This window comes from Phyllostomus discolor, chromosome X (genome assembly GCF_004126475.2).
Source record: "Phyllostomus discolor isolate MPI-MPIP mPhyDis1 chromosome X, mPhyDis1.pri.v3, whole genome shotgun sequence".
In the NCBI taxonomy this organism is placed as follows: domain Eukaryota; kingdom Metazoa; phylum Chordata; class Mammalia; order Chiroptera; family Phyllostomidae; genus Phyllostomus; species Phyllostomus discolor.
In genome coordinates, this window is record NC_050198.1 from 86,684,186 (window position 1) to 86,709,051 (window position 24,866).

Sequence of the window (24,866 nt, forward strand, 5' to 3'; positions counted from 1 at the left end):
AATTGATCTGGTTGAAACAACTATACCCAGCACAAAGCTGATCTCCACAAATTGAGAAGACAAACCCCATCGCTCCAGGCACATACATACATTCCCAGGGCTCATCTGTCCAAGTCCCCACCCCTACACCTGGTTCATCACTTGACACCAAATCAAGGAAATCTCTAATCAAGGGAACAAAAGTGAAAAGTTTACAAGTGCAACGTCCTGGTGGGGGTGGTGGGAGGTGCTATTTCTATCCCTGAGCACCTTTGGGCAGTGGCTAGGATAAGGTGCCAACCCCCACCCCAACTGAGCAGCACCCACCAACTCTCAGCTTCACTTCACACACATCCTCAATTGCAAACTACTCTTTCTTCAGCAGGACTAAGTTTTTCTCAACAAGAACCATGATACTAAACTTTTTATTGTCAAACTTTTCCAGTTTCTAATTAAATAGGAAATAAGATCTGAGATAGTCATTGTATTCAAGAGTTTGTCCTCCATTTCCTAACATATCTTGATTCACACCCTCCCCCCACTAAAGAACTGAGCCTATGCCTTGAATTAATATCAACATTAATTCTAACACTTGTCCTTACTAACCAGGTTTTGTAGTCTCCCTGGCTAGATTCAGAAGCAGTGACTGCAGGCTGTTTGCTAGGAATTAAAGGTATAGCCATTTGCCACCTGGTAGCAAAGATGCAAGTTGGGGTAGTGACTGGAGAAGACCCTAACTTTCCTGTCTTTGCACAATATCTTTTTAATTGAATTTATTGGGGTGCTATTGGTTCACAGAAACATACAGGTTTCAAGTGTAAAACTCAACAAAACATCATCTGCGCACTACTTTATGGCTTATCATCCCAAGCAAAGTCTCTTTCCATCTCCATGTCCACACTCACTTTTGCCCACCTCCCCCTACCCTCCAGCCCACTTTCCCTCTGGCTATCACTGCACTGTTGCCAGTGTCTATGTTATATCTATATCACATATTTATATATATATATGTATATTTTTATATAGCACATATTTATTATATACTTATATATCATACATATCACATATATGTTATATATATATCACATATCTATGATATATATTTTTGCTTAATCCCATCACCTTCTTTCATTCAGCCCCCCAAACATCCTCCTGTCTGACAGCTGTCAGTCTGCTACATGCATCCATGCCTCTGTTTCTGCTTTGTTCCTCAGTTTATTTTCTTCATTAGAATCCACATATAAATAACATCATATGGTATTTGTCTTTCTCTGATTGGCTTATTTCACTTAGCATAATAATCTCCAAGCCCATCCACGGTGTCACAAAGGGTAAGATTTCTTTCTTTTTTATGACTTAGTAGTATTCCATTGTGTAAATGTACTGTAGCTTTTTATCCACTCATCTACTGATCTAGGCACTTGGGCTATTTCTATATTTTGGTTACTGTAAATAGCACTGCAATGAACATAGGGATGCATATATTATTTCAAATTAGTGTCTCGGGTTTCTTTGGATAAATTCCCAGAAGTGGGATCACTGGGTCAAAAGACAGTTCTATTTTTAATTTTTGAGGAACTCCATACTGTTTTCCACAGTGGTGGCATCAGTCTGGATTCCCACCAACAGTGCATGAGGGTTCCCTTTTCTCCACAACCTTACCAGCAATTGTTCTTTGTTAATTTATTGATGGTAGCTATTCTGACAGGCATGAGGTGATATCTCATTGTGTTTTTAAATTGCATCTCTCTGATGATTAGTGATGCTGAGCATTTTTCATATCTGTTGGCCATCTGTATGTCCTTCTTAAGAAGTGTCTATTCAGGTCTTTTGCCTATTTTTTCATTGAGTTGTCTGTCTTCTTGGTGTTGAATCATTTAAGTTACTTATTTTGGAAATTAACTCTTTATCATATGTATCATTGGCAAATATATTCTCCCATTCAGTGGGTTCCCTTTTCATTTTTTTTTTGCTCTGTGAAAGCTGTTTAGTGTAATACAGTCCCATTTGTTATTTTTCCTTTGTTTCCTTTGCCCCAAGATATACCTACAAAAATATTGCTATGAGAAATGTCTGAAATTTTAGTCACATGTTTTCTTCTGGGATTTTAATGGTTTTGTGACTTACTTGTCTTTGATCTATTTTGAGTTTATTCTTGTGTATGATGTAATTTGGTGGTCTAGTTTCATGCACAAAATCTTTGGACTGAATGAGAACTCGGGTTTTATTCAGCATTCTGTAACTACTCTCACATTCTCCTTCCTCTTGGATCCTCCTGGGTTTATTTGACCCTCTTGGGCTTATAGTTTTCTTTTATTTCTTCTGCCCAAGCCTGAAATTTATCCTGAGACATTCAGTGCTCACTCCCTCTCACTCAAATGCTTTCTAGGAGGGATTGCCTGTCCTCTCATCTTCTGACTGTTTGTAGTGAATTAAAATACAGTTGAGTCAGAACCCCAAGCAGAACTCTAGATGTGCCAACCTCTCAGGTGGTTTAAGAGAACAAAGACAATCATGAAATTCTGACCCCCTACCCCACCCCAACTAGACCAATGCCTTAGTCCTAACACTGAACTCCTGAATACTTCCACTGGGTTGATGTTTATTCCTTACTAGTGTATATACTTCCCTGCAGGTAGCAAACACATTTCAGTGCAGTGTCCATGCCAATCAGGTTTCTTTGGAGGTGCCTCTCTTGATCTCATGCAGGATGGGCAGGAGAGGAAGGGAGGGAAGGAGTGGGAGGGAGGGAGGAGAGAGAAAGAGAGACCAGTAAAACAATACTGAGAGAGTGGTGGGAGGCCTCCAGCTGAAAAGGCTTCAGAATGAGAGGCTCAAGACTCCAATTCTGGTGGGGGGAGGGCAGGAGGAGGCATGTGAGAAAAATGACACATCCTAAAGCACACTGCAGGAGAGCTGGGGATCTAGGTAATGTATTCCTAATTACTTTTCGTGCTGGGGAAAGGGGTTCCTTTTAAATTCTATTTTAAAAGCTTGTTTTTGTAGTGAGTTATAGTCTGTATTTTGAAAGAGCTATTTATACATTTTAACTTTTTACCTAAGGTGGGAGGATGGTAGATGCTATAAATGTACTTTTCTGGCAAAATCTGTAGAAAAGCAGAACTAGGAAAGACCTTTAAATTTTTATTTATTTATTTTTATTTTAGAGAGGGAAAGGGAGGGAGGAAGAGAGGGAGAGAAATATCAATGTGAGAGAGAAACATCAATCAGCTGTTTTTCACAGGAAACCCCGACTGGGGACCAAACCCACAACCCAGGCATGTGCCCTGACCAGGAATTGAACCTGTGACCTTTTGGTTTGTGGGACAATACCCAACCACACTGGCCAGGGCTGAAAAGACCTTTAATAATAGCTTTTATAATTTAAGAACAGATGAGTATCAAAGACATTGATTTGCCCAAAATAGCTACAGATTCTTTATAAGAAATAAGGAAACTTTATTCGTGTTTCTGTTTAATATATCTCTCAGGTAGCTGAGGCTCCAAATGCGCAAGTGTAGATTATAAGGACATGACTGCAAAGCAGACATTCAGTCAGCAGAGGGCATACTTGTCACTTTGAAACCCTATTTCCAGATTTAGAGGTGACAAGGGTAGGTAGGTGCAGAAATGGTGGGCAAAATCTCATTGGAATGGGACTCCAATGGAGATCTAGAACATGATTTTTAAAATGTCTACTTCTTGAAACAATATAAAGGGAACAAGATAAGACATGTCAGTAAGTTTTACATCCATAATTATATCGCTTCTAAAAAATAAAATATCTCAAGACTGGTAAAACAGACTTTTAAAATCTTGATTTGATTGCTGTGAGATTGAGGTCAGAGTACCCACTGAATGAAGACCTGAGATTTTCTGTATGTCCATGATACCTTGAACCACTCAGGACTTCTCAAAACCAGGATGCAGCTGGAAATGCTATAAAGAGTAGTGGATATGACTCTGAAAGCCCTTTGTTCTAGTACCTTCCAGTGAGTTCTTAGGCAAGTCACTGACCCTTTCTGGGTCTCGGTTTCTTCATTTGTGATATAAGGAAGTAGAAATGGAACTATATCATCTCTAAAGTTTCTTCCTGTTCTAACAGTATGTGATTCTGGGAACAAAATGAAATTTGGGTCTACATAGAATTTAATCCTCTAGGATTCTCAAACCATGTTTTCTAAAAGAGTGACATGGAATGAAGGTAGCAAGCAATGTTGATAACTATGTGGTGCTAACTTTTTGCATTGCACAGCTGAGAGCTATTCTGAGAACACTTGATCTTGCATGGTGGGAATGGTAGAATCTGAGATGCTCTCAGGCTGAATCCAGGCTGCAAATAAGTTGTAAGTAGAAATTCATGAGGGGAAAAAAAGCCAGAGACCAAGGCACTCTTCCCAATGGAAACACGGAGGTCTTAGAACTAGGCCAAAATATTTAAGTTAAAGCAGACTCAACATTGCCCTGGCTGGTGTTGCTCAGTGGATGGAGCACTGGTCTGCAAACCAAAGGGTGGCTGGTTCGACTGCCAGTCAGGGCACGTGCCTGGGTTGCGGGCCAGGTCCCCAGTAGGGGGCGTGCAAGAGGCAACCAGTCATTGATGTTTCTCTCCCCTCTAAAAATAAAATAAATAAAATATTTTAAAAGACAGTGGACTCAACATCCCCTGGGCTCAGTCTAGAAACCTTTGGGAATCCTCAGATTCAAGAATGTCACTGTCACTTTTGTAGATATACTTGTGTTCCTCAGGTCTTTTTCAACCTAGAGTGAAGTTTTGGTTTTCCTCTGATGAGAAATTTTCACATTGACTTAAACACTTTGAATTTGGGTTTTCTTGTTTCTGCCTAGAGTATATAATAGATTTGTTTACCATAAAGAGTAGGACCACTATTGATTTTGTTATTCCATTCTTAATTGGCATGAAACTTCTAAAATTGAAAGCAACAAAGCCACATGCAGCTATAGATATGCCTTTGCTCACTGGCTGACTACCTTAGGACATATTATGACTACCTTAGGCAAAATTATGAAATCCTGGAAGACCTAAAGTCTACTATGTTCTAGAATCTGCCAATCTCTGTAGTCACCACTTCACTTCCCAGCTTTATGTGATGGAACAATGGGCTCATAGATTATGAAGCTTCAGAGAGACTAGCCTGGTTTTCACTAAAGTCAGGTGTTTGGGTGCAAGGGCTGTCATTTATATTAGGCTCTCACTGTCCAGTCAATAGTCATATGTGGCTATTGAGATTTAGAAATGTAGCCCAGCCCTGGCTGGTGTGGCTCAGTAGGTTGAGCATCACTCTTCAAACTGAGGAGTAGCCTTTTCAATTTCTGGTGGGGGCACATGCCTGGGTTTCAGGCTACGTACTCAGTTGGAGGCAGTGCAGGAGTCAACTAGTTGCTGTTTATCTTGTACTTTGATGTTTCTCTCCCTCTCTCCTTTCCATCCTCATTCTCTAAAAATAAGTAAACAAATAAATAAATATTTTTAAAAATGTAGCCCAAGTTGAGGTGTGCTGTAAGTGGTATGTGCACACCAGATTTTAAATACCCGATACAAAAAATGCTAAATATCTCATTAATAATTTTTAAATATCTTACATGTGGAAATGATAGTGAGTTAAATGTATTATTAAGATTAATTTCAGCTATTTCTATTTATTTTAATGGGGCTATCAGAAAATTAGAATTACACATAATTCACGATTATGCCTCAAATTCTTTTTCTATTAGGCAGCACTCTCCATAAAGTTAGGAAAGAGCTCCTAAATACCTACTCTGGGCTGAGCACTAGAACAGACCATATTTCCTTGCTCTTTACAGCTCCAGAGTCAATTATAGTACCTGACACATAGAAGGTAGTTAGTTATTCTTGAGTACATGAGTGAATAAATATATGCCCCCTTTAACACTCCGATCCTAGCAAACATTGACTTTGGAAAAGGCATACTAAATGAAATGGTTTCCTCAAGCACTCCACCCCACCATTGTTTGATTGTGAATGAAAAGAGCTTGGGAAATTGCTGGAAACCTTAGTTAAAGAGTCAGCTCAGCAAGCCATTCACTCACTTATCAGATCTTAAACAAATTCCTTTTTTCCTAACTTCTTTTTCTTCCTTGGTATATAGTAATGGTAGGCCAGACAGTTACTCTAGGCCCCTTCTAGTGCTGATATTCTGAATCTGTGACAGGCATGGGGTGGGTGCCTTTAAGAAGAGACTCTCTAATTCTCATTTGGTTCCCTCTTGCCTGATTTATGTTTCCTCATTTTCATTTTACCTTTGTGCATTACAGTCTCTTCCCTGTCACCCCTAAGCAATCTCAGTACTATCCTTCTGTTTTTGTATTGCTCTGCTTCTACAGTTGCTGTGGATGGAAAATGAAGAAGGAAAAAAAAACATTTTTCATTCCTGAAGCAACTATAGAGCAGGTTTTGAATGGAGTGAGGTTCCTTGGCCAGCTGTACTTTGAGCTTTCTGGCAGTGGTAAGTAGTCAGTGCTGGCAAATGAGAGGCCTAATATTTAGAGCACTGGGGAGATAGGTCAAGATTCCAGTGCAGATATTTCAAGGCAGCCATCACAATTTCAGCTTCCCTTGCTAACATTTGCTAACCTGTTGGTGCTCTTTAACATTTCCCCTAAAATTAGGGGTTATGTAGTGCCAATTTGAAGCATTTGCTCATCTAGCTGTTGAATGGGAACAAGCCACTAGATCAGGGGTTGTATACTCAAATGCCTTCTCAGTGGTCAGGCCTGGAACATCAATGGATAGGGTGGGTTAATATAAGCCAATGAGGAATGGTAGAAGCTGTAGCAAACCAAAGAGTGCTTGTTCTGGCTAAAAGCATTCAAATACCTCTTCCTTTTAAAAAAATGCTGTGGTGACTAAACAAAACAAAACTCTAGACTGAATTTGGCTCATATCCAATATACTTCAAATTTTGCCATCATTTTTTTTAATTTAAAAAAATTATTTTATTGTTCAGTTACAGTTGTCTCCATTTTCCCTCCACCCCAACCAAACCCACCTCCCTCCCTTACTTCCATTCTCCCCCTTAGTTTTGCCCATGCATCTTTTATGGTAGTTCCTGAAAAGCCTTCCCCCCATTGTCCCCACTCCCCTCCCCTCTGGCTATTGTCAGATTGTTTTATTGATTATGCTATTACAGTTGTCCCATTTCCCCCCTTTTACTTCTTGTCCATGGGTCATATATATAAGTTCTTTGGCTTCTATATTTCCTATACTATTCTTAACCACCCCCTGTCTATCTTCTACCTACCATTCATGCTACTCATTTTCTGTACCATTTCCCCCTCTCTCCCTACCCACTCCCTCACTGATAAACCTCCATGTGATCTCCATTTCTGTGATTCTGTTCCTGTTCTAGTTGTTTGCTTAGTTTCTTTTTGTTTATAGTGTTGTTAATAACTGTGAGTTTGTTGTAACTTTACTGTTCATATTTTTTATCTTCTTTTTCTTAGATAAGTCCCTTTAACATTTCATATAATAAGGGCTTGGTGATGGTGAACTCCTTTAACTTGACCTTATCTAGGAAGCACTTGATCTGCCCTTCCATTCTAAATGAGAGCTTTGCTGGATAGAGTAATTTTGGATGTAGGTCCTTGTCTTTCATGACTTGGAATATCTCTTTCCAGCCCCTTCTTACCTGTAAGGTCTCTTTTGAGAAATCAGCTGACAGTCTGATGGGCACTCCTTTGTAGGTAACTGTCTCCTTTTCTTTTAATGCTTTGAATATTCTCTCCTTATCTTTAATCTTGGCTAATGTAATTATGATGTGCCTTGGTGTGGTTGTCCTTGGGTCCAACTTTTGGGGACTCTCTGAGATTCCTAGACTTCCTGGAAGTCTATTTCCTTTGCCAGTTGGGGAAGTTCTCCTTCATTATTTGTTCAAATATGTTTTTAATTTCTTGATCTTCCTTTTCTCATTCTGGTACCCCTATGATTTGGATGTTGGAACATTTAAAGATGTCCTGGAGGTTCCTTAGCCTCTCCTCATTTTTTTGAATTCTTGTTTCTTCATTGATTTCTGATTGGATGTTTCTTTCTTCCTTCTGGTCCACACCATTGATTTGAGTCCAGTTTCCTTCCTGTCACTGTTGGTTCCCTGTACATTTTCCTTTATTTCACTTAGCATAGCCTTCATTTTTTCCCCTAATTTGCGACTATATTCAACCAATTCTATGAGCATCCTGATTACCAGGGTTTTGAACTGTGCATCTGATAGGTTAGCTATCTCTTTGTCTGTTAGTTGTATTTTTTCTGGAGTTTTGATCTGAACTTTCATTTGGTCCATTTTCTTTTGTCTTTATGAATAAGGGGCGGAGCCTTAGGTGTTCCCCAGGGCAGGGCAACCTGCATTGCTGCATTGTGACACTGTATGTGGGGGAGGTGTTTGAGAGGGAACAATGCTGCTTATTCCACTCTCTGCCAGTTTTCAGTCACTTTCTCAGCTACCCATAATCAAATTAGGCCCTTGTTATGCTGATTCCTGAGTAGGTGTGTTTGTGTATCTTCTAGGACCCTATTGGTCTCTCCAATGAACTCTCCTGTGAGGCTGGGAGTTTCTCCCACTGCCACTTCAACCCTTGTTTTCAATCAGAGGTTTGAGGCTTTATTTTCTTGTGCTGGAACCCTGGGTTGCATGGTCTGTCATGCTCCCCAGTTGTTCCTCCCAGTTTATCTGCACTTAAATGTGGGACTGCCCAGCCCACAATCCACTGCCTCACTGGGTCTGCCAGCCACTGCTTTGCCTGCCAGACACAGCCTTGCCCACCCAGGTCCTCCAGCCACTGCCTTGCCAAGAGTCCTCTTTGTCCAGCTGCCTCTCTGCCCCTCCTACCAGTCTGGATGAATGTTTCTTCTTTAACTCCTTGGTTGTTGGACTTCCATACAGTTTGCTTTTCTGTCAGTTCTGGTTGTTTTTTTGTTTTTAAATTTATTGTTGTCTTTCTTTGGTTGTATGAGGAGGCACAGTGTGTCTACCTATGCCTCCATCTTGGCTGGAAGTAAGATTGTTCTTAATTTCAGTGTGTCTGGTGATATTTTGTTTGCTTTTTTCTTTTGTTGATTATGTTCCAGTTAAAAGTGAGATCATATGGTATTTGTCCCTCACTGCCTGGCTTATTTCACTTACCCTAAAGACGGGGCCTATGTATTAGCTATCCTTGCAGCCCTAACACCCAGTGCTAGGTCTGGTACTCAAAGTTTACTGAAGTGAACTGCTATTGTGTGCAGTTATGGAACTGACTGGCTCCTTTCCTAAATATTCACTTTTTCATTTACCTTTTATCTATCTATCTATCTATCTATCTATCTATATCTATTTATTCACCACACATCCATTGCAAGTATGTTTTCCAGTATGCAAATGGAGGGGGAAAATAGTTCAGCAGATCCTTTTCTTGTAACATTTTGTTTTGTTTTGTTTTTGTAACATTTTCAAAGAACGACATCCTGAGTATTATTTGCTGAGTGTTAGGCACTCTTCTAGGTACTGAAGACACATTGGTAAAATGATAGACAACCCTGCTCTTACAAAGATCACAATTGACAATGGCAAAAGCTGGGCTTTGGTGGAGGGCAGATACACTTCTTGGAGGAAGCCTTCCATGGCTCCCTGTCCTACTCACTTACTTCTCTTGTACAAAGTGTGTACTCCTGGCCACAGCCTTGGTTATTCCATATTTGAGTTGCCTGTCTGCTTGAAGTTCTTTCAATCTGTACTCAAAACTGCACACAAGACTCAGGCTTTATCATGCTGCATCCTCAGGGCATAATATGGTTCCTGCCATAGAAGTAGCACACAATAAATGTATGCTACTTAGTGGATAAATAACTGACAATTCTATCTATAGTTTGAAAATGACCAATGAAACTCAAGGATATTAGAGTCATAATAATTTGTAGTTTAATTAGTTGAAGTAGAACATGAAGCAATAGGGTACTAGAAGACCAAAGGAAGAACATATTGGCTCTGGGGTAGTATAGGGTCCATGTGAGAATCTGTTCTCATTGCATTCATTTGAACATTCCATTTTAGGGTTATATAAAACACAATAACATTGTAGTTCTATGGAAAATGACTTGATTTTGGAGAAGATATTAATTTGAAGCAAAAGTTTAAAAAAATTCTTGGAGTATATTTCTTTTACCCTTCCCACTACATTTGTAGAGACATAATCTAAGTCTAAATCCATGTCCATATCCCTATTCATGTCTATCTCCAAATTATTTTACTGTTCAGATTTAAAAATGCTATTGAATCTGGAGAAAAATAATGTGGGGAAACAAAACCATATGAGGTTAGCCCATGGGGTAATTGCCTGCAAAATATGTACCTGGATTTGAACCTTTTTTTATACTTCGGGGTTTAAAAAAATAGAGTGCAAATTATTTTTAATATTTTATTTATTTATTTTTACAGAGAGGGGAAGGGAGTGAGAAAGAAGGGGAAAGAAACACCAATGTGTAGTTGCTTCTCATGTGCCCCCTAGTGGGACCTGACCTGCAATCCAGGTATGTGCCCAGACTGGGAATCAAACTGGTGACCTTTTGCTTCACAGTCCAGTGCTCAATCCACTTAGCCATACCAGCTAGGGCATTTTTTTTGTTATTTCAATGTAATCATTCGGGGACTTGAGCATTATTTTTCCAGTTGCACTGATATGAAATGTCAAGTACCCTTAGATTCTTATAGGTGTTGAAATTCCTTTTTCTATAGCTTTTGTAATTCCTTTCCTATCTATTTTTCTGTCCATTTTCTAGAATAGCACCCTCCTAGCCTTAAATACAAAACACCATCACAGACATTTTTAAGAACATCTTACACTGGAACAGTGTTTGAAGCAAGTCCCTTTTTTCCTAGCATTTCATGGGAAATTGTTTTAAACTAAATGCATGCTAGTTTTATAGCCTTCCATATCTCAACTTTTTCCTGTTATCATTTGTTTACTAAGGTTTCAAAGATCGATGATTTCACTTAGGCAATGCAAATGTCCTGGAAAATACTTTCTTTTTCTTTTCTGTATGTATCCCTTTAATTCTGTGTTTTTCCAGAGCCCTTAACTTTGGGCTTAGGCAGATTGCAGTCAGCATCTGCACCTCCTAAAATGCTACAGTGTCTGCATTTTGCAACTCTGGTGCTGGGTAATCATGACACCCATGGTCTTCACCTGACTCCCTGCATGTCTCTTGCACACAAGCATAGAGCTGTCATTGGTTTCAGTCAGAGACCTTCATAAAAAAAGGAGCCCTTTGAGTTGAGGGTTGGGACCTTGGTGGGAAGTTCCCTCCTTGACAATCACAATGCACCTCATTAAGCATTCTTTTCTGCCCCATTTTTTCCAGAGATGAGACTAGGGGTCTGTCATGTTGGAGGACTGCTAAAAATAGTATAGCTTCCTCTGGACCTGCCCCATGATTCTCCTAGACATTTCAACCCAGCCATGTGTTTGTTTCAGCTGACTGAGTTTCTGTCATCTGAGGACTAAGTTTAAAGTAATTCAAATCTAAACCTTAGTAGTTGTCCTGACCCCATCTTACAGGAACACTCTCACTAATTGAAAGTGCTTCCAGCCATTCATGTCTCCTTCTCTCTCTTCCTTTCCCTATAACTTTCCTGGATAGAGGAAATAGTATAATGTTTTTTTTCCTGTCTGACTTCAACCAGGGAAGAGCTAAAAGGGGATCAGTTGTTTCCAGGAGATATGAAAAGTTTATGTGTATGGGTGTGTGGGCTAGGGGCAGAAAGAAGACAATGCAAATCTATCTAAGATTTTTCTGTCTCCTGGACATGCAGGAAACCATTACTATACCACTCAGGCTGTGCTCTCTGGCTACTACCACCAACCCTGCCCTTGCATCTGGTATATATTAAAAAGACAACACCATGACTGGCTCCAAGTACTTCACAACCGATAAAAAAAGAAATTTTTGAATTAAAAGCTACACTCAACAATGAAAAGAAAGAAAAGAGGAAGGAGGCTGTGAAGCAAGTGACTGGTGCTATGATTGTAGGGAAGGGTATTAGCTCCCTCTTTACAGATGTAGTGAATTATATGTAGTCTGACAACCTGGAACTAAAGAAGCTTTGTGTATCTCTACTTGATAAACTATGGCAAGAATCAGTCAGATATGGCCATCATGGACATCAGCAGCTTTGTGAAGTACTGTGAAGATCCCAGTCCTCTAATTCAAGCCTTGGCAGTCAGAACCATGGGGTGAATCTAGGTGGACAAATTTATAGAATATCTCTGTGGGCCTCTCTGCAAGTGTTTCAAAGGTGAAGATCCCTATTTTCAGAAAACAGCAGCTGTCTGCATGGCAAAACTCCATGATGCCAATGCCCAAATGGTGGAAGATCAGGGATTTCTGGGTTATTTGCGGGACCTCATGGCAAATTCAAAACAAATGATGGTAGCTAATGTTGTGCATTATCTGAAATCACTGAATCTTACCCAAACAGCAACTTACTTGATTTAAACCTACAGAACATTAATGAGCTGCTGACAGCCCTGAATGAGTAGATGGAATGAGGTGAGATTTTCATCTTGGACTTCCTGTCCAATTAGAATCCTAAAGGTGACTAGGATATTCAGAACATCTGTGAACAGGTAACTCCTGGGCTATGTCATGCCAACTCAGCAGTGGTGCTTCCAGCAGTAGGAGTCCTAATGAAATTTCTAGATTTGCTACCCAAGGACTTTACTTACTACAGTATGTTGCTGAAGAAGTTGGCCCCTCCACCTGTTACTTTGTAGTCTCAGAACCAGAGGTGCAGTATATTGCCCCAAGGAATCAACCTAATTGTCCATAAAAGGCCTGAAATCTTAAAGCAGGAAATAAAGTCTTCTTTGTGAAGTATAATGATCTCATGCATGTTAAACTAGAGAAGTTGGACATCATGATTTGAATGCCATTCCAAGCCAATATTGCTCAGGTTCTGGCAGAACTGAAGGAATACACTACAAAGGTTGGTGTTGACTTTGAAAAGTTGTGTGGGGCATTAGACAGTGTGCCATCAAGGTGAACCAATCTGCAGAACGTTGTGTAAGCACACTGCCTGAGATCAGGCAGACCAAAGTAAATTATATGGTCAAGATGCAATTGTTGTCATTAGGGACATCTTCTGCAAGTACCCCAATAAGTATGAAAGTATCATTGCTACTCTGCGTGAGAACTTACATTTGTTGGATGAGCCAGATGCTCAAGCAGCTATGATTTGGATTGTGGGAGAGTATTACAAATTGACAATGCAGATGAGTTGCTAGAGAGCTTCCTGAAGGGTTTTCATGATGAAAGCACCCAGGTGCAGCTCACTCTTCTTACTTCCATAGTGAAGCTATTTCTCAAGAAACCATGAGAAATACAGGATCCAGTACAGCAGGTCTTCAGTTTGGCAAAACAGGATTAGGAAAACCCTGACCTTCAAGATAGGGGCTATATTTATTGGTGGCTTCTCTCAACAGACGCTGGCACAACAAAAAAGTAGTCTTGTGTGAGAAGCCATGATCTCTGAGGAGACAGAACCTATTGAATCAACTCTGCTGGATGAGCTAATCTGCCATGTTGGTTCTTTGGCCTCTGTGCACCATAAGCCTCCCAATGCTTTTGTGTCAGGAAGTCATGGAATCCATTGTAAACACTAGCTAATACATTATGTGAGCACTGAATGCAGGTGACAGCACTGTTGGCACCACCACTGCCACCAACATAGAGCAGCCTCAAGTTATTCTGTCTCAAGGTGAACTTCTGGGGGACTTCTAAAATCTTTTGGGGTGCTTTATCAAATTTAAATTTTTATTAGATGTATTTATTTTATTTTATTGTTCTTCAAGTACAGTTGTCTATCTTTTCTCCCAGCCACTCCCCTCCACCCCAGCCATCCCACCTACATCCCCTGATTCCACCCACCTTGATCTTGTCCATGTGTCATTTATAGTTGTTCTGAAAACCCTTCCCCCTTTTCCCCACATTATCCCCTCCTACCTCCCTTCTGGTTACTGTCAGTTTGTTCTTAATTTCAGCGTCTCTGGTTATATTTTGCTTGCTTGTTGTTTTGATGATTAGATTCCATGTATAGGCAAGATCATACGGTATTTGTCTTTCACTGACTGGCTTATTTCACTTAGCATAATGCTCTCCAGTTCCATCCATGCTGTTGCAAAGGGTAGGAGCTCCTTCTTTCTCTCTTCTGCTTAGTATTCCACTGTGTAAATGTACCCTAGGTTTTTGATCCACTCATTTACTAATGGGCACTTAGGTTGCTTCCAACACTTGGCTAATGTGAATTGTGCTGCTATGAACATTGGGGTGCATAGGTTCTTTTGCATTGAACTTTCAGGGTTCTTAGGGTATAATCCTAGCAGTGGAATTGCTGGGTCAAAAGGCAGTTCCATTTTTAGTTTTCAGAGAAAATTCCATACTGTTTTCCACAGCGGCTGCACCAATCTACATTCTCTTCAGCAGTACACTAGGGTTTCCTTTTCTCCACATCCTCTCCAACATTTATTGCTTGTTGATTTGTTTATGATGGCCATTCTGACCAGTGTGAAGTGGTATCTCATTGTGGTTTTAATTTCCATCTCTCTGATGGCTAGTGATGCTGAGCATCTTTTCATGTGTCTCTGGATCCTCTGTGTGTCCTCCTTGGAGAAGTGTCTGTTAAAGTCTTTTGCCCATTTTCAATTGTGTTGGTTGTCTTCCTGGAGTGGAGTCATGTGAGTTCTTTATATATTTTGGAGATCAAGCCCTTGTCTGAGGTATCATTGACAAATATGTTTTCCCATATGGTTAGTTCTCTTTTCGTTTTAATGCTGTTTTCTTTAGCCATGGAGAAGCTTTTTTATTTTGATGAGATCCCATTTGTTTATTCTTTCCTTTATGTCCCTTGCGCTGGAGGACATATCAGTGAAAATATTGCTCTATGGAATATCTGAGATTGTGTTGCTTATGTTCTCCTCTAGGACTTTTCTGGTGTCATCACTTATGTTTAAGTCATTTATCCACCTTGAATTTATTTTTTGTGTACGGTGTAAGTTGGTGATTGAGGTTCTTCTTTTTTTTTTTTTTTTCATGGAGCTGTGTGGCTCTCCCAACACTATTTGTTGAAGAGGATATTTTTACTCCATTTCATGCTTCTGCCCTGTTTGTCAAATATTAATTGACCATAGAGACTTGGGTTTATTTCTGGGCTCTCCATTCTATTCTATTGTTCTATGTGTCTGTCCTTATGCCAGTACCAGGCTGTTTTGATTACAGTCGCCTCATAATACAGTTTGATATCAGGCATTGTAATCCCTCCTACATTGTTCTTATTTCTCAGAATTACTCCAGCTATTTGGGATCATTTATGGTGCTATATAAATTTTTGAAATATTTGTTCTATATCTGTGAAATATATCAGTGGTGCTTTAATAGGGATTGTGTTGAATCTATAAATTGCTTTGGGTAGTATGGACATCTTGATGAAGTTAATTTTTCCTATCCATGAACATGGTACATGCTTCCATTTGTTTGTGTCTTCCTTAATTTCTTTCTTCAGCATTGTATAGTTTTCTGAGTACAGGTCTTTTACCTCTTTAGTTAGGTTTATTCCTAGGTACTTATCTTTCTTGTTGCTATATCAAATGGGATTTTTTTCCCTGATTTTGATTTCTGATATTTCATTGTTGGTGTACAAAAATGTCTTTGATTTCTGAATATTGACTTTGTATCTTGCTGTTGTGCCAAATTCACTTATTAGGTCGAGAATTTTTTTGGTAGAGTCTATAGGATTTTCTATGTACACTATCATGTCATCTGCAAACTGTCAGTTTTGCTTCCCCCTTTCCAATTTGGATGCCATTTATTTCCTTTTCTTGTCTGATTGCTGTGGCTAGGACTTTCAATACTATGTTGAATAGAAGTGGTGAAAACAGACATCCTTGTCTTGTTCCTGATCTTAGTGGGAAAGGTTTTAGTTTTTGCCCATTGAGTATGATGTTGGCTGTAGTTCTCTCATATATGGCCTTTATTATTTTGAGTAATGCTCCCTCTATTCCCACTTTGCTGAGAGTTTTTATCATAAATGGGTGCTGTACTTTATCAAATGCACTTTCCACATCTACTGATATGATCATGTGATTTTTGTATTTCCTTTTGTTTATGTGATGTATTAAGTTTATTGATTTGCAAATATTGTACCATTCTTGCACCCGTGGGATGAATCCCACTTGATCATGGTGCATGATCTTTTTCATGTGTTGCTGGATGCAGTTTGCCAATATTTTGTTGAGGATTTTAGCATCTAAGTTCATCAGCAATATTGGCATGTAGTTTACTTTCTTTGTCTTTATGTGGTTTGGGGATTCGGATGATGTTGGCTTCATTAAAAGAGTTTGGGAGTCTTCTTTGTTTTTGGACTTTTTGGAATAGTCTGCGAAGGACAGGGGTTAGCTCTTCTTGAAGCATTTTGTAAAATTCTCCTGTGGAATGATCCAGTTCAGGACTTTTGTGTGCTGGGAGTTTTTTGATGACTGCTTTGATACCATCAGCTGTTCAGGCTTTCTGCTTCTTCTTCATTCAGTTTTGGAAGATTATATTTTTCTAGATATTTGTCAATTTCATCCAGGTTTTCAAATTTCATGGCATGCACTTCTTTGTGGTAATTTCTTACAATCCTTTGTACTTCTGTGGTATCAGTTGTAATCTCTCCTCTTTCATTTCTGATTGTGTTTATTTGGGTTCTCTTTTCTTCTGGATGAGTCTGCTTAAAGGCTTTTCAATTTTGATTATCTTTTCAAAGAACCCACTCCTGGGTTTACTGATCCTTACAATTGTTCATTTAGTCTCCACGTCACCTAATTCTGCTCTCATCTTAGTTATTTCCTTCTTTCTACTTGCTCTGTGCTTTGTTTGTTGTTGTTCATCCAGTTCTTGTAGATGTAGGGTTAGGTTGTTTATTTGAAGTGCTTCTATCTTTTTTTTATGTAGGTCTGTATCACTATGAACTTCTCTCAGGACTGTGTTCACTGTGTCCCATAAAATTTGGACTGTTGTGAATTCATTTTCATTTGTTCCCAGAAAGTTTTTGATTTCTTCCTTGACTTCATTCTTAACCCATTCATTGTTTAATAGCATGCTATTCAATCTCCATGAATTTGAGTGTTTTTGAATTGTTTTCCTTGAGATTGGTTTCTAGTTTCAGTCCCTGTGGTCAGAGAAAATACTTGATATGATTTCATTTTTTAAAATTTGTTGAGGCTTGTTTTGTGTCCTACCATGTGATCTATCTTTGAAAATGTTTCATGTGAATTGTGTTTGCACATTTTTATTTGGGTTGGGATTTTTTAATGTTAATTTTGTAATTACTTTATAAATTTGGATATTAATTCCTTATCAGATATATCAGGGATAATGTTCTCCCATTCTCTAGCTTTTCTTTTTATTTTGTTGATGATTTCCTTTGCTGTGCAAAAACTTTTTAGTTTGATGAAGTCCCATTTGGTTATTTTTTCTTTTGCTTCCCTTGACTGGGGAGATATATCAGATAAAAGTATTTCTACCAGCAATGTCTGAGATTTTGCTGCTTGTGTTTTCTTCTACTATTTTTTGGTTTAGGTCTAATATTTAAGTCTTTAATCCATTTTTAAAACATTTTATTTATTTACTTGTAGAGAGAAGAGAAGGGAGAGAGAAAGAGAGGGAGAGAAACACCACTGTGTGTTTGCCTCTCATGCACCCCCTACTGGGGGTCTGGCCTGCAACCCAGGCACGTACCTTGACTAGAAATTGAACCGGCAACCCTTTGGTTCACAGGCCAGCGATCAATCCACTGAGTCACATCAGCCTGGGCAATTCACTTTGAATTTATTGTTGTATGTGGTATAGGAATGTGGTCTAGTTTCATTTTTCTGCACTTATCTGTCCAATTTTCCCAACACCATTTACAATCTTTAGCCCACTGTATGTGCTTGCTTCCTCTGTGAAATATTAATAGACTATAAAGGTTTAGGTTTATTTTTGGGCTCTCTATTCTGTTCCATTGATCTATGTGTCTGTTTTAATGCCAGTACAAGGCTGTTTTGACTAGTATGGCCTTGTAGTTTTGCTTGATATTAGGTGGTGTGATTCCTCCAACTTTGTTCTTCTTTTTCAGGATCACTGCTGCTATACATAGCCTTTTATGTCTATATAAATTTTTGAAATATTTTTTATAGTTCTGTGAAATACATCATTGGAATTTTGATAGGAATTTCATTGAATCTATGCATTGCTTTGGGTAGTATGGACATTTTAATAATGTTAATTCTTCCTATCCATAAGCATAGTATGTGCTTCCACTTATTTTTATCTTCTATAATTTTCTGAGTACAGGGCTTTCACATCCTTGGTTAGGTTTATTCCTAGATATTTTATTCTCTTTGAAGCAATTGTGAATGGGCTTGGTTTCTTAATTTCCCTTTCTGTTAGTTCATTATTGGCATATAAAATGCAACTGATTTCTGGATATTAATTTTGTATCCCACTATGTTGCTGAAATTCATTCATCAGTTCTAGTAGTTTCATGGTGAAATCTTTGGGGTTCTCTATGTACAATATCATGTCATCTCTAAATACAGTTTAACTTCTTCCTTTTCAATTTGGATGACATTTATTTCGTCTTATTGTCCGATTGCTGTGACTAGGACTTCTAGTACCATGTTGAATAAGAGAGATGAAAGCAGACATCCCTGTCTTGTCCCTGATCTTAAGGGGAATGCTTATAGTTTTTGCCCATTGAGTATGATGTTGGCTGTGGGTTTTCATATATGGCCTTTATTATGTTTAGGTATGCTTCTTTTATTCCCACTTTGCTGAGAGTTTTTATCATAAATTGGTGCTAGATTGTTTCAAAACTTTGTTTTGTAGCTACTGATATAATCATGTGGTTTTTATCCTTCCTTTTGTTTATGTGGTGAATCATATTTATTGATTTGTGAATGTTGTACTATCCTTGCATTCCTGGAATAAAAATCATTTCATCAAGTTGTATGATCTTTCTGATGCATTGCTATATTTGATTTGTCAATATTTTGTTAAGGATTTTAATGTCTGTGTTCATCAGTGACATTGGCCTCTAGTTTTTTTTCTTTGTTTTGTCTTTATCTGGTTTTGGGGCTAGGATGATGCTGGACTTGTAAAAAAGTTTGGGAGTCTTCCCATTTCTTGGATTTTTTTGTAATAGCTGGTGAAGAACAGGAGTTAGCTCTTCTTTAAGTGTTTTCTAAATTTCTCCTGTGAAAATGTCCAGTACAGGGCTTTTGTGTGCCGGAAGTATTTTTTATTACTGATTCAATTTCATGAGCTGTTATCTGTCTGTTCAGGCTTTCTGCTTTTCCTTAATTCAATTTTGGAAGATTATATTTTTCTAGAAATTTGTCCACTTCACCCAGGTTTTCGATTTTTTTGGCATATAGTTTTTTGTAGTAATTTATAACAGTACTTTGTATTTCTGTAGTATCAATTGTAATCTCTCCTCTTTCAGTTCTGATTTTGTTTACTTGGGTTCTTTCTCTATTTTTCTCGATGAGTCTGCTTAAAGGCTTGTTGATGTTGTTTATCTTTCCAAAGAACCAGCCCCTGGATTTATTGACTCCTTGAATTTTTCTTTTAGTCTCTATGTCATTTAATTTTGCTCTGATCTTGGTTATTTCCTTCCTTCTACTTGTTCTGGGTTGTCATTGTTGTTGTTCATCCAGTTCTTGTAGGCATAGGGTTAGGTTGTTTGTTTGAAATGTTTATTTTTTAGGTAGGCCTGTATCATTTTGAACTTCCTTCTGAGGACTGCCTTTGCTCTGTCCCAAGTTTTGGACTGTTGTGTGCTAATTTTTATTTATTTCCAGAAATGTTTTGATTCCTTCCTTGATCTCACTGTTAACCCATTCATTGTTTAATAGCATGCTATTTAATCTCCATGGATTTGAGTGTTTTTGAGTTTTTTTTTCCCTGAGTTTGGTTTCTAGTTTCAGTCCCTTGTGGTCAGAGAAAATCCTTGATATGATTTCAATTTTCTTGAACTTTTTGAGGTTTCTTTAGTTGTCCTATCATGCTATCTATCTTTGAAAATATTCCATGTGTATTTGAAAATAATGTGTATTTTGTTTCTTTGGGGTGAAAGGTTTCATATATGTATCAGTTAATTCCATTTGATCTAGGACATTGATCAATGCCACAATATCCTTGTTGATATTTTGTTTGGAAGATCTATCCATTTTTGACAGTAGGGTGTTAAAATCCCCTTGTATAAGTGTGTTGCTTTCTATATTTTTCTCAATTTCCTCCAAGATTTTTCTTAAATATTTGTGTGCTACTATGTTGAGTGCATATGTGTTTATAATACTTAGGTCTTCTTGATTGATTCTTCTCTTGAGTATTATGAATTGTCCTTCTGTGTCTCTTTTTATGGAATTTGTTTTGAAATATATTTTGCCAGATATAAGCATTGCTAAACTAGCTTTTCTTCTTTTCTTGTCCATTTGCTTGGAATATTTTTTCCAACTCTTCACTTTCAGTCTGTGCAGGTATTTTTTTCTGAGGTAGGTCTTTTGTAAGCAGCGTATGTGTGGATCATGTTTTCCTGTCTCTTCAGCTACCCTATGTCTTTTGATTTCAGCATTTAATCCATTTACATTTAAGGTTATTATCGATAGGTACTTATTCATTGCCATTTTACTCCCTTTGTACCCATCTTCTTTTCTCTCTCATTCTTCTTGTTCCTCTTCTTAAAGCAGTCCCTTTAGCATATCTTGTAGTGCTGGTTTGGTGGTTGTGTATTATTTCAGCCTTCTTTTGTCTAGGAAATTCCTTATTTTGCCTCCCATTTTAATTGAGAGCCTCACAGGATAGAGTAGTCTTGGTTGCATGCCTTTGCTTTTCATTGCTTTTCATATTTCTTGTCATTCCCTTCTGGTTTGTAGTGTTTCTGTTGAGAAGTCAAGCACTACCCTTATAGGGGATCCCTTGCATGTTACTTATTGTTTCTCCCTTGCTGCCTTTAAGATTCTCTGTATTTAAATTTTGCCATTTTAATTATGATATGTCTTGGAGTGGACCTCTTTGGGCTCCTCTTCATTGGGACCCTCTCTGCTTCCTGGACTTTTGTGGCTTTTTCTGTCATCAAATTAGGGAAGTTTTCTATCATTACTTTTTAAAATATATTTTATTGATTATGCTATTACAGTTGTCCCATTACCCCCCTTCATTCCCCTCCACCCTGCACACCCTCTCCCACCCACATCCCCTTCCTTTAGTTCATGTCCATGTGTCATAAGTTCTTTAGCTTCTATATTTTGCATACTATTCTTGCCCTCACCCTGTCTATTTTCTACCTACTATCTATGCTACTTATTCTCCATACCTTTTCCCCCTCTCTCCTCCTCCCACCCCCCTGTTGCTAACCCTCCATGTGATCTCCATTTCTGTTGTTCTGCTCCTGTTCTAGTTGATTGCTTAGTTTGTTTTTGTTTTTGTTTTTTTGTTTTAGGTGTGGTTGTTAACAATTGTGAGTTTGCTGTCATTTTACTGTTCATATTTTTTATCTTCTTTTAGTTAGATAAGTCCCTTTAACATTTCATATAATAAGGGCTTGGTGATGATGAACTCCTTTAACTTGACCTTATCTGAAAAACACTTTATCTGCCCTTCCTCCATTCTAAATGAAAGCTTTGCTGGATAGAGCAATCTTGGGTGTAGGTCCTTGCCTTTCATGAGTTGGAATACTTCTTTCCAGCCCCTTCTTGCCTGCAAGGTCTCTTTTCAGAAATCAGCTGACAGTCTGATGGGAACTCCTTTGTAAGTTACTGTCTCCTTATCTCTTGCTGCTTCTAGGATTCTCTCCTTCATTTTTACCTTGGCTAATGTAATTATGATGTGCCTTGGTGTGTTCCTCCTTGGGTCCAACTTCTTTGGGACTCTCTGAGCTTCCTGGACTTCCTAGAAGTCTATTTCCTTTGCCAAATTGGAGAAGTTCCCCTTCATTATTTGTTCAAATATGTTTTCAATTTCTTGATCTTCCTCTTCTCCTTCTGGTACCCCTATGATTCGGATATTGGAACATTTAAAGATGTCCTGGAGGTTCCTAAGTCTCTCATCATTTTTTTTGAATTCTTATTTCTTCCTTTGGCTCTGGTTCAATGTTTCTTTCTTCCTTCTGGTGTACTCCATTTATTTGAGTCCCAGTTTTCTTCCTATCACTATTGGTTCCCTGTACATTTTCCTTCATTTCACTTAGCATAGCCTTCATTTTTTCATCTAATTTGCGACCAAATTCAACCAATTCTGTGAGCATCCTGATCACCAATGCTTTGAACTGTGCATCTGATAGGTTGGCTATCTCTTGGTCCCTTAGTTGTATTTGTTGTGGAGCTTTGATCTGCTCTTCTATTTGGGCCATTTTTTTTTGACTTGTCACACCTGTTGTGTATGATGGGTGGAGCCTTAGATGTTCACCAGGGCGGGGCAACCCTATAGCTGGGTTGTGATGCTGTATGTGGGGGCAGGGTCCAAGAGGGAACAATGGCACTTGCTCCACTGTCTGTCAGACTTCAGTCCCTTCTGCCACTTCCCCCAAGCAAACTGGGCCTTTCTGGTGCTAATTCCCATGTGGGTGGGCTTGTGCACATTCTAGGACCCAGTGGGTCTCTCCAACGAACTCTCCTGTGAAGCTGGGAGTCTCTTCCTTAGCCTCAACCCCCACAGGTGTTTACAATCAGTGCCCTAAGGCTCTATTCCCCAGTGCTCAGACCCTGGGTTGCATTCAGTGCCTTGCTTCACAATTGCCACCTTGCTGGGTCTGCTGGTTACTACCCCATGCCGGGGTCTGTCAGCTGCTGCCTGCGTGCCCAGAGCTTGCCCACTGCAGTCTTGCATGCCTGGGATGCCTTATGTGGCCGGTCCCAGTGCTCTTTGTGCCTCAACTCCTCTCTGCCTGGCTGCCTGACTCCAGCCCCCCTACCAGTCTGGATGAATGTGTCTATTTTAACTCCTTAGTTGTCTGACTTCCATACAGTTCAATTTTCTGTGAGCTCTGTTTGTTATTCTGTTTCTAAATTGTTGTTGTCCCTATCTTGGTTGTGCAAGGAGGCACAGTGTGTCTACCTATACCTCCATCTTGGCCAGGAGTTCATCATTACTTTTTCAAACAGGTTTTCTATCCCTTGCTCCTCTTCATATCCTTCTGGTGTCACTATTATATGGATATTATTATGTTTCATATTGTCCTGCAGTTCTCTTAACCCCTCTTTGTTCCTTAGAGTCTTTTTTTCCTTTTCTTACTCTCTCTGGGAGTTTTTTCTACCTTGTCCTCCAACTCACTGATTCAATCCTCTGCTTTGGCTAGCCTGCTTCGGCTAGCCTGCTTCTGATTCCTTCTACTGTGTTCTTCAATTCAGGTATTGTATTCTTCATTTCTTCTTGACTCTTGTTGATAATTTCTATGTCCTTTTTCATGCTGATAAAATTTGTAGTAAGTTCCTCCTAGTTTCCCTGTAGTTTTTGGTAATTCTCATTGAACTCATTGAGCTTCCTTATAACCATTGCTTTGAACTTAATATCTAATAGTTGGCTTGCTTGTATTTCTTTTTTTAAACTTTTTTAAAGATTTTATTTATTTATTTATTTATTTATTTATTTATTTATTTATTTTTAGAGAAGGAAGGGACACAGAAAGAGAGAGAGAGAGAGAGAGAGAGAGAGAGAGAGAGAGAGAGAGAGAACCATCAATGTGCGGTTGCTGGGGGCCATGGCCTGCAATCCAGGCATGTACCCTGACTGGGAATCGAACCTGCAACACTTTGGTTCACAGCCCATGCTCAATCCACTGAGCTACACCAGCCAGGGCAACTTGCTTCTATTTCATTTAGCAGTCTTCCTGGGGATTCCTCCTTTCCTTTCAATGAGGGGGGCATTGTTTCTTTGTCTTCCAATTATTTTTGAGACTCTTCTTGTTTGTTTCTGTTTTGACTCTCTGACTTTGTGGTGTGAACTTCTACAGTAGGAGACCTGTGAGATTCAGTGGTGCAGCAGAAACTCCCCCCATCACCCCACTATCAACAGCAAATGAATCAGTATTAATAAGGGTGTAAAGAGATTAAGACTATTATAAAAAAGGAGAGAAATATACTATAGTATAAAATCTGGTAACTTAATATGCACAAACTTGATGGACAAGAAATAGATGTTAAAAGCTATGCAGGGAAGAAAATATCACCAATCATGGAGAAGACCACAGTGGATTTTGTCTCAGGAGCCTCTAGTATTTGCCACTGTTTTTTTCTTTCTAGATCCTCCCCTGGTGATGTCAGATGGTGACTCCATCTGACCTTAGGCAGCCTGTTCCAAGACTGCCAGGGATCTACTGTCCATGGCTGCTCCTTCAGTTGTTAATCTAGTCACTCTGCACTCAGCAGCCAGGCTTAAGCACCACAGGTGGGGCAGAGTCTATCCTGGGGTCAGGGCTATTGTTTCCCCTCAGGCTGTTGCTGCTCAGAGTGGAACGGTCTGCCTGAGCAGGATGGCTGCTGCCATAGGGGTAATGACTCAGCACCAGGATCCCATGGCTGCTCTCTCAGTTCTCTCCCCAAAGCTTCCTTCCATTCCTTCCTCAGGTATCTCTAGCCCACTCTGCCCCTGCCTTTGCCAAAGCCCAGGGTAAGTGGCCACAAATGAAAATTTTTATGTTGAGGCTAGCCACTCTGAAAAGCCATCTTTGCATTGTTCCTGTGTGTGCTTTTCCGCTTGCTGCAGCCACCTCTGCCACATGCCTCCTAAGTTGCCACGGACTCCCACAGCATTTTTGCCAGAGTCCTCAAAGTCTTACTTTTTAAAAAATCTGCTGCATAGGATC

The 24,866-nt window shown here is 39.2% G+C and overlaps 1 pseudogene; it reads left to right on the forward strand.

Annotated features, from left to right (window-relative positions):
• Positions 1–11,827: 11,827 nt before the first annotated feature.
• LOC114505481 lies at positions 11,828–19,164 on the forward strand (annotated as a pseudogene).
• The last annotated feature ends 5,702 nt before the right edge of the window (positions 19,165–24,866 follow it).